This window comes from Athene noctua, chromosome 11 (genome assembly GCF_965140245.1).
Source record: "Athene noctua chromosome 11, bAthNoc1.hap1.1, whole genome shotgun sequence".
NCBI classification, from domain to species: domain Eukaryota; kingdom Metazoa; phylum Chordata; class Aves; order Strigiformes; family Strigidae; genus Athene; species Athene noctua.
In genome coordinates this window covers 11,672,548-11,679,817 of record NC_134047.1, presented here as the reverse complement: position 1 = coordinate 11,679,817, position 7,270 = coordinate 11,672,548, and positions in this window count along the sequence as shown.

Below are 7,270 nucleotides of genomic sequence, written 5' to 3'. Positions count from 1 at the left end.
GATAAAGAGCTGAAAGGATGCTCCGGTATGAGTAGAGCGGTTTGTGCATCGTCTTCTCCGGTTTTGGCCGTCTTCTTTGCGCTTCCTCTGCACCCTGTGATGTCCTTGGGTCCCCCGCCACATGAGGGTGATGACCTGGCTGGTGGCTGAGCCCAAGAATCAGACCAAGCAAGCCCTCGCCCACCTCAGGTCGCCACCATTACCAACTCCTGTCGCCCGTGGATTTTCGGTCCTCTCCTTGATCATGCCCCAGAGCCAGCACTGGACTGTGCTGAGATGTCACGTGGTGTGAACATTCGCAAAGGGCTTTGTCTCGTCATTTGGGGGTCTCTGGCACTGGGGCTGGAGGACTGAGGCTGCTACCTCCAAAGGAGCCCCCCTCTTTCCACAGCCCATGGGTGCCACTTGGTCTCAAACCAGCTCAAAGCTTTCACTGGAGCTAGCAGAACCCCAGCCTGGGTGTCCAGGAACGATCCCACCTCAGGGCTCTCCTCTTCTTGGGCCACTCCAGCCCACACAAACCCCTTTCCCCGGCTCTGCCCTCGCTCCAGCCCCGGTGACCAGCAGGGATTTTCCAGGCTGGCCAAGGAGTGACACGAATGACTCACTCAGGGGCCAGGACTGTGGGAAAATCATGTGCCAGCTGCACATCCATGCCTGGGATGCTGGCGGAGCCAGGGCAGGCTCTGGTGCCCCCCTACCCCCTCCCATCTCCCTGGTCGTGCCTCTGCCCAGCCAGGGCAGCCGAGGGGCAGCTCCACGCTGGAGGCTGGTGGTGCAGCAGAGCAAACCATGGCACAGAAATAGCACATTGCTGTAAATCCAGCCGCTACTAGAGGGCAGAGTGAGCCTGGCGAGATAGGTTTTTTAGCTGTGCAAGGATCTGGGAGGTGGAAAACTGATTGCTTCCCCTTTTCACTTCCACTGAGGCATGTGGGGGAAGAGGAAGAACTACAGCAGAGCCAGGGATGATCTGTGACACGGTTTGAGGTTTGGAATGGGATGACTCACATTTTGATTTTTTTTTACAGAGCGCTCCAGGGCTGGATTAAGCTGTGTTTGTAAGGAAGGAACCGCAGCAAGCACCGTGGAGGCAGCAGGGCTGAGCTCCCCATTCCCCAGCATATCAGGCTGCTGCACCCCAGCCCTGAGTGCTGCTACAGCTACTCCCAGTCCTTGTCCAGAAGAGAAGACAAGAACGGATGCATGGCAAGTGGATTCCACAAGGGACAGCTGCTATCTCCTGCTAACTCACTAGGCTGGATCTAAGGTTCTGGCACACAGCTATGCCCTGTCCCAGTGCCTGTCTTTTTTTGCAGGCAGTAGTGTAAGGGCAACTCTGATGTGCCTGAGGTGCTCAGGCAGGTCTGCAGCCTGCACCAACCCCAGCTGCTGCACCCTCATGCCAACCCCACCTAGGGGTGTCCCTGGGACCTTTCTCAAGCAGCCGAGGCATCTGGGTCACTCAGGCCAGTAGCTTCAGATTCAGCCTGGGTTTCCTTGGCTGGCTGTGCTGTCCCTATGCTGGCGCATGAGCTAGTGCTACCAGAGGTGTTTCCATCTCAAAAAATTAAGTAAAAGTTTTTCCTCACCTTAACAAGGACAGAAGTGTAGTTGGTCAGGGTGAGACAGGCTGATGCTCCTCCCAGGAGCATTGCAGGGACAGGGATTTGGAGGACTCACCTTCAGCCAGGAGGTGTGAGCAGCATCTCTGCCACGGCCTGCTGTGTCTGAGCCAAGAGCTGTCCGACCCTGCCTGCAGCCATCGGTCATATCCAGCTCTTCCTTGGAGCAGGTCCAGGACTCTTTGTGCTGCCAGGGCTAGCAGGAGCAGGTCAGCATGCCATGAACCCACAAACTGCCAGGAGCAAATCTGATGGGTGTCACAACCACCTCGGGCCTCAGCCCCAGGAGCCCCCAGACCATCTCCTGTACCACCTGGGTGAACATGGTCAAAGCCCCCATGCACGCCTGAGCTCAGAGGGCACAGGCAGCGAGCAGTCAGTGTGCCTGGGGTGCCCCATGCAGCCTGGTCACCTGGTCCATACTGCAGGGATAGGCAGAGAAAGGCAGCATGCTGCTTCTGTCACAGAAAGATAGAGAGCCAGGGAGCATCAGCTCCGCTCCTGCGCACAGGAGACCTTCACTGTCTTACCACAGCCTCAGGTGGTGGCCAGGCTACAAGCTAGGGGGCATTTTGGCAGATGGTCTGTTGACAGGACATCCTTGCAGCTCTTCTCTCCCTCTTAACTAACACTACGGATTAGGAACTTCCCTTTCCATGCCCGCCCCAGAGCTATGGGAGGCTATGCTGTCTCTGCCAGTGCCAGGGGTGTTGCAGCATGGTTCAGGCAGGGTGCAGGCAGGCAGCAGCACCCACAGAGCTGAGCAGCACCCTCTGCCCAGACTTTTCCCGACTTTGTGCAGCAGGTGTGGGATTTTTACCAAAGGTTTTTTTCTTTCCCACTTGCAGTTTGGGTTTTAAACTGGCAATGCCCTCATGCTTGAGCTCAGCCACATGAGCGAGCTGCACTGATGCTCCTCTGCTCCCAAAGCTGCTCGCCCTAGAGTTACTTACTGCCCCATGGCCCAGAGCAAAGCTTTGGGAGCAGGCTTTGCTCTGGGCCATGGGGCAGGAGCAGGCAGCTCTCCTCGCCTTGCAGCTCGCAGAGGTGCTCTGGGCTTGCCACAAACAGCATGGGGCCAACTTCATGCCATGCAGGATCTGGGATATGCCCCCCAGCCTCCAAAACAAGGAGCTGATGGGGAATTCACTCTACCCCTGGATAAACTATGGGATTACCAGTTACTACCACTAATTAATGAATCATGGGAACAACTTATCCTGGGGGCACATCCACAAACTTCTCTGCTAATGATGCGATGCCCTGAGCACCTCGGGGTTTTAACCTACTTGGAGTCAGCAATGGCTCCCACATCAGGGGACAAACAGGCACGCACTGGCACAGCAGGTAAGCACCCAGCCAAAACCCCTTTGACTCCAACCCTCCATCACACTCAACTCAGCAAACCAAGTGCCGTGCATCTGGAGTCAGATACCAGGAGGTTGCCAAAACCCAGCTGCTATTCGGTTTGGGTCACAGACCCCCAGTCAGAGCAGGAGGAGCTGCCAGCTGCTGTGCCACCACTGCCGCACGCGCTCACCTCCCGCGCAGGCTGCTGCAAGGGGTGAGGTAATCCTGGGTAATTCCTGACTTCCATGGAAATGCCTCCAGGCCACGATGATTATCTCTGTAATTAGCCTCTCTGATTTTTCTTGGTGTTCTATAAAATATTAATTTACAGCTGGATTCTTGCCTCCTTTGTGCGTCGGCTTGAGCTCTTCCCATCAGCAGAGCATCTCTGGCACCTCTTGCCGAGGTCCCATGGGGTTACACAGCACAGCCAGGGCGGTCGCTGGCATCTGGATGGTGGTTGGGGTTAGTGTCTCCATCCAGAGCTTCCCCACAGTAACATGCCCTTGTAGCTCGTATTTTAAAGAAAAGACTCAAAATCAGTGAAGCACTCTGAGAAAGTGCCCTTCACCTGGACAGTGAAGGTGAGTAGGCAGTTTACTGCTCCAGAAGCCCTTTAATACAACATAGATCCATCCCATTGCTCTGTTTGGGCCAGAAATAGCATTTTTGCTCAACTGCATGGTAAATCAGGTAGGGCAGCAGCTGTGGCTGAGCTGGACCATGTTCCCAACCCAGCTTCCAGCTGCTGGAGTGAACCCAGTGCTGTGATTTCTACCACCAAAATCAAGCCAAACATGGGGCTCAATGGCACATTGTGCCCTGAAAACACACTGCTCACACTAGCACTTTTAATTTGCCTCATTTTTCAGCCAAACTAAGTAGAATTGACCTTAATCTCACTAACACGGCAGAAAATGCCACCTCTAATATTTTGATCCCAAACATTGGGAAGGTCAGGCAGAGAAAGAATGCTACGGTGTGCATTTTGCTGTGGCTGGGTATAATGGGCAGCAGCCTCACAGTGCTGCGGGCGGCCCGGTTGCCCGCCGTCGGGGTTGCTCTCCTTTGAAGGCAGCGCTGGCAGCGTTGCAAGTCCTGGTACTCTCACTGCCTTCTCACCATGACAAGCCTTGGGCTCTAGACCCTGTGTCCCAGCATCCCTGCAGTGGGTGACTGCTGCCATGTCCCTTCAGGCTGTCCTTGAGTTGTTTATTCCTCTGGGATAAAGTATTTGTTGTCTTTGTCAGGCCAGATGTAATGGCTGTCTTAACTATGGCAGAAATCTAAAGAAAAAAGTGTTGCTTTCTCTTTAGGGGTTGTGCCCAGCATGCGCATGTCTCTGCCAGGAGCTGCTTGCTACTGGAGCTGTTTTCCTGGCACTTCTGGCCAAGCAGCAGACATTGTCGGTGATGTTTTGTCCTCAGGACAGCCCTACGTGTCCCTGTGCCACTGTGCAACGCCCACTGAAACAAAGCCAGGCTGCAAAGCTGCTGGGAATTTGTATTCTCCTCTGAGGCCACGTCCCACCGCAATGCTTCCCAAGGTGTTTGCATAAGATATTTCCATTCGGTCACTCCTCCCCTTCTGCAAAACCAAACACACACGTTTTGTAGCTGCCAATCCCTTTGGCAGAGGCTTCGAGACAAGCAACAAGCTGCTGATAGCCACGCTTTTCCCAGGCAACCAGAGGCCCGTCGGCCGTGACACAAGGTGCTGCCTGCCAGCTCTCCAGGGATGTGGGTCCCAGGGAGCCTGGCTCAGCTGCAGCCACCCACTGTGCCCCTTACCAAGCCAACAGGTGGTGGCTTTGAGGAAAGCCATGCCATGGACATAGAAGGGTCATTGAGTGCAACCAAGGAAGAGCAGCTTTTTCTTTTTTCTCTCGGTGTTTCATTCAGCTTGTGGTTACAGAGCTGCAAATCCTCAGGGGTGATGCTCCAATCTAATCCAAAGCTGGTTTTATAGCAGCAAGCAGAGCCATTTCTGCCTGACACTCCCAGAGCTTTCCAGGCTGCAGGTCCCTCCTGGTTGGGGCCTCTACCAGCTCACGCAGCCGAGCCCTTTAACCCCCCCCTTCATTCAGTCCCCCCCTCCCCGTGATTTTATCCCCAGCCCCACTAGTGTTCAGCCCAGCCCAGCAAGCTGCAGTGATGCCTGGCACAGCCGGTGCCAGAAAATTCTTTGTTAAGACACAGTGCAGCCAACATCCAGAAGAGATGCTACTCAGCAGGGTTTGTGTCTGGCTCAAGGTCCACAGTAATATTAACCTCTTGCTTCCCGCTCCACAAGAGCCTTCTACAAAATGTGGGTGCTATGGCAAATGGCTCTCCCACCTCTCTGCTGCTTTTAACCCAGCCTAGGCTCTGCTGCTGCGGGGAATGAGCATTCTGGAGGGCAGCTCCCCTGCGCACAGCCCAGAGGTAACCCAAACCCCTTCCCTCTCAGATTTCCGGGGCTTAAAAAAATAAAAGCAGGCCAGCAACCTCAGCCGGCCCTATGGCAAAATGGTTATTAAAATTCAGCGTTGCGGCTCCTCGTGTCGGCAGAGGGCAGTGGAAGATGGTCCCAAACCTCCCAAGCCTTCCCCAGCCGCGCTGCAGAGATGGGGATCCGGGGAGGAGACTCCACCAGAGAGGAAGGGAAATAAAAATGCAGTTCCTCCAGCAGCGAGGCTGACCCAAGCGTGGCATTACTGCCGGGCACCCCGCCGGGTAGGGGATTTGGGCTCGTTGATCCGCGCGGTGACGAAGCGGGAAGAGGAGGGGAGGAGGCTGAATCTTCCACCGTTGTGCCCCTCTGGCTTGGGTCTCGCCAACGCACAGGCGGGCTGCTCCGAGCCAGGAGAGCCACTGCTCGTGCCCTGGGTGGGACCAAGGCGGATGGCGATGGAGGACTCTGGAGCGGCAGCGATTTGCAGTCAGGAGCAGGCGAGCAGGCCGAGGAGAGGTTTTTCTGGCTGTAGCAATGTCCCGGAGGGTCTTCGCCAAGGCCGGCGAGCCGCAGCACGTAGGCAAACGCGTTCCCAGCCCGCAGCCCGCCCGCCCCTGGCCGGGTGCTGCTCTCCGGCGGTGGGAGCAGCGGGGAGACGGTGCTGGTGGCGCGGCCCTGCTCGCTGCCTCCCTGCCGGCTCCGCACCCTGCCCTGCTGCCTCGCCAGGCGTTTGTAATTAATACCCCTGGAGGTAAAGAAAGAGCAGCGTGAGGTTGGGATGTATTATTTTACTCTGATAGGAATCTGACACTGACACAGCCATTAGGGTAAAGAAAGAATAATAACTTAGACTTGGCATATATTAAAGCATAAATACCTTCAGCGTGTGAAAAGACAGGCTTTCATATATCGGTGGGTTTGTAATTATTTATTGAAAGGAGAGAAAAGGCAGAGCTTATTGCAAAACAAGACAGAGGCGAGGGAGCCGCTCCTCGCCGGGTTTGCACCGCCACCGCTAGCCGGCCCGTCCTGCCAGGCCAACCCCATGCCGGGGCGACGTGGGGTGACCCGCGGCCCTGGGGAACATCCCGCTGCCGGGTTGGGGCGCAGGCCCCTCGCCTCCCCCCACGCTGCGAGAAGCTTGTGTGGCTCTGGGGCAGCGCCACAAAAACGCTCTCAAAACTTTTCGGGGTAGGGGATGCCGGCGAGTCCAAACATCCCGCTGGCAAACCCGGCATGAGAGGAACTCGACCCGCCCGCCGGGGCTGCGTTCTGCCACCCGCCCGGCCCGCTCCCGGGGCCGCCCTCACCCCGGCCGAGGCAGAGGGGAGCAGCAGCAGCCGCCCGCCGTGGCCATCGAGGGGCCCCCTCGTCCCCCCCAGCGCTTCCCCGCCGGGCAGGCCCCCCCTCTCACCCCGTCCCGGGGAGGCCGGAGCGCGGGGCCGGGGCTCTCCCGGGCCGGGGAGCAGCGGGGGGGGGGGGGGGGGCGCACCGCCGGTGGCTCCCGCGCCCCGGCCGGGCCCCGCAGGGGCGGTGCTGGCGGCGACCCGCCCCGGGGCTGCGCCCGCCGCAGGATGCGGCGGCGGCGGGGGCGGCCCGACAGGCGGTGCGGGGCCGCGGCCGGGCCCGGGGCCGCCTTTAAGCCCCGCGGGCGGGCGGCGAGCGCGGTCGACGTCCGGGAAGCGCCGCCCGCCGCTGGCCGGGCCCGGCGGGGGAGGGGGGGGGCGGGGGGGCGCGGGCGGCCCCCGCCGCAGGTAGGGACCCGGGGGCCGAGCGGCGCGATGGAGGAGGAGGAGGAGGAGGATGGAGGCGGCGGAGGGGAGGCGGGGAGTGAGGCTGCGGCAGGAGGGGGCGGGCGGGGG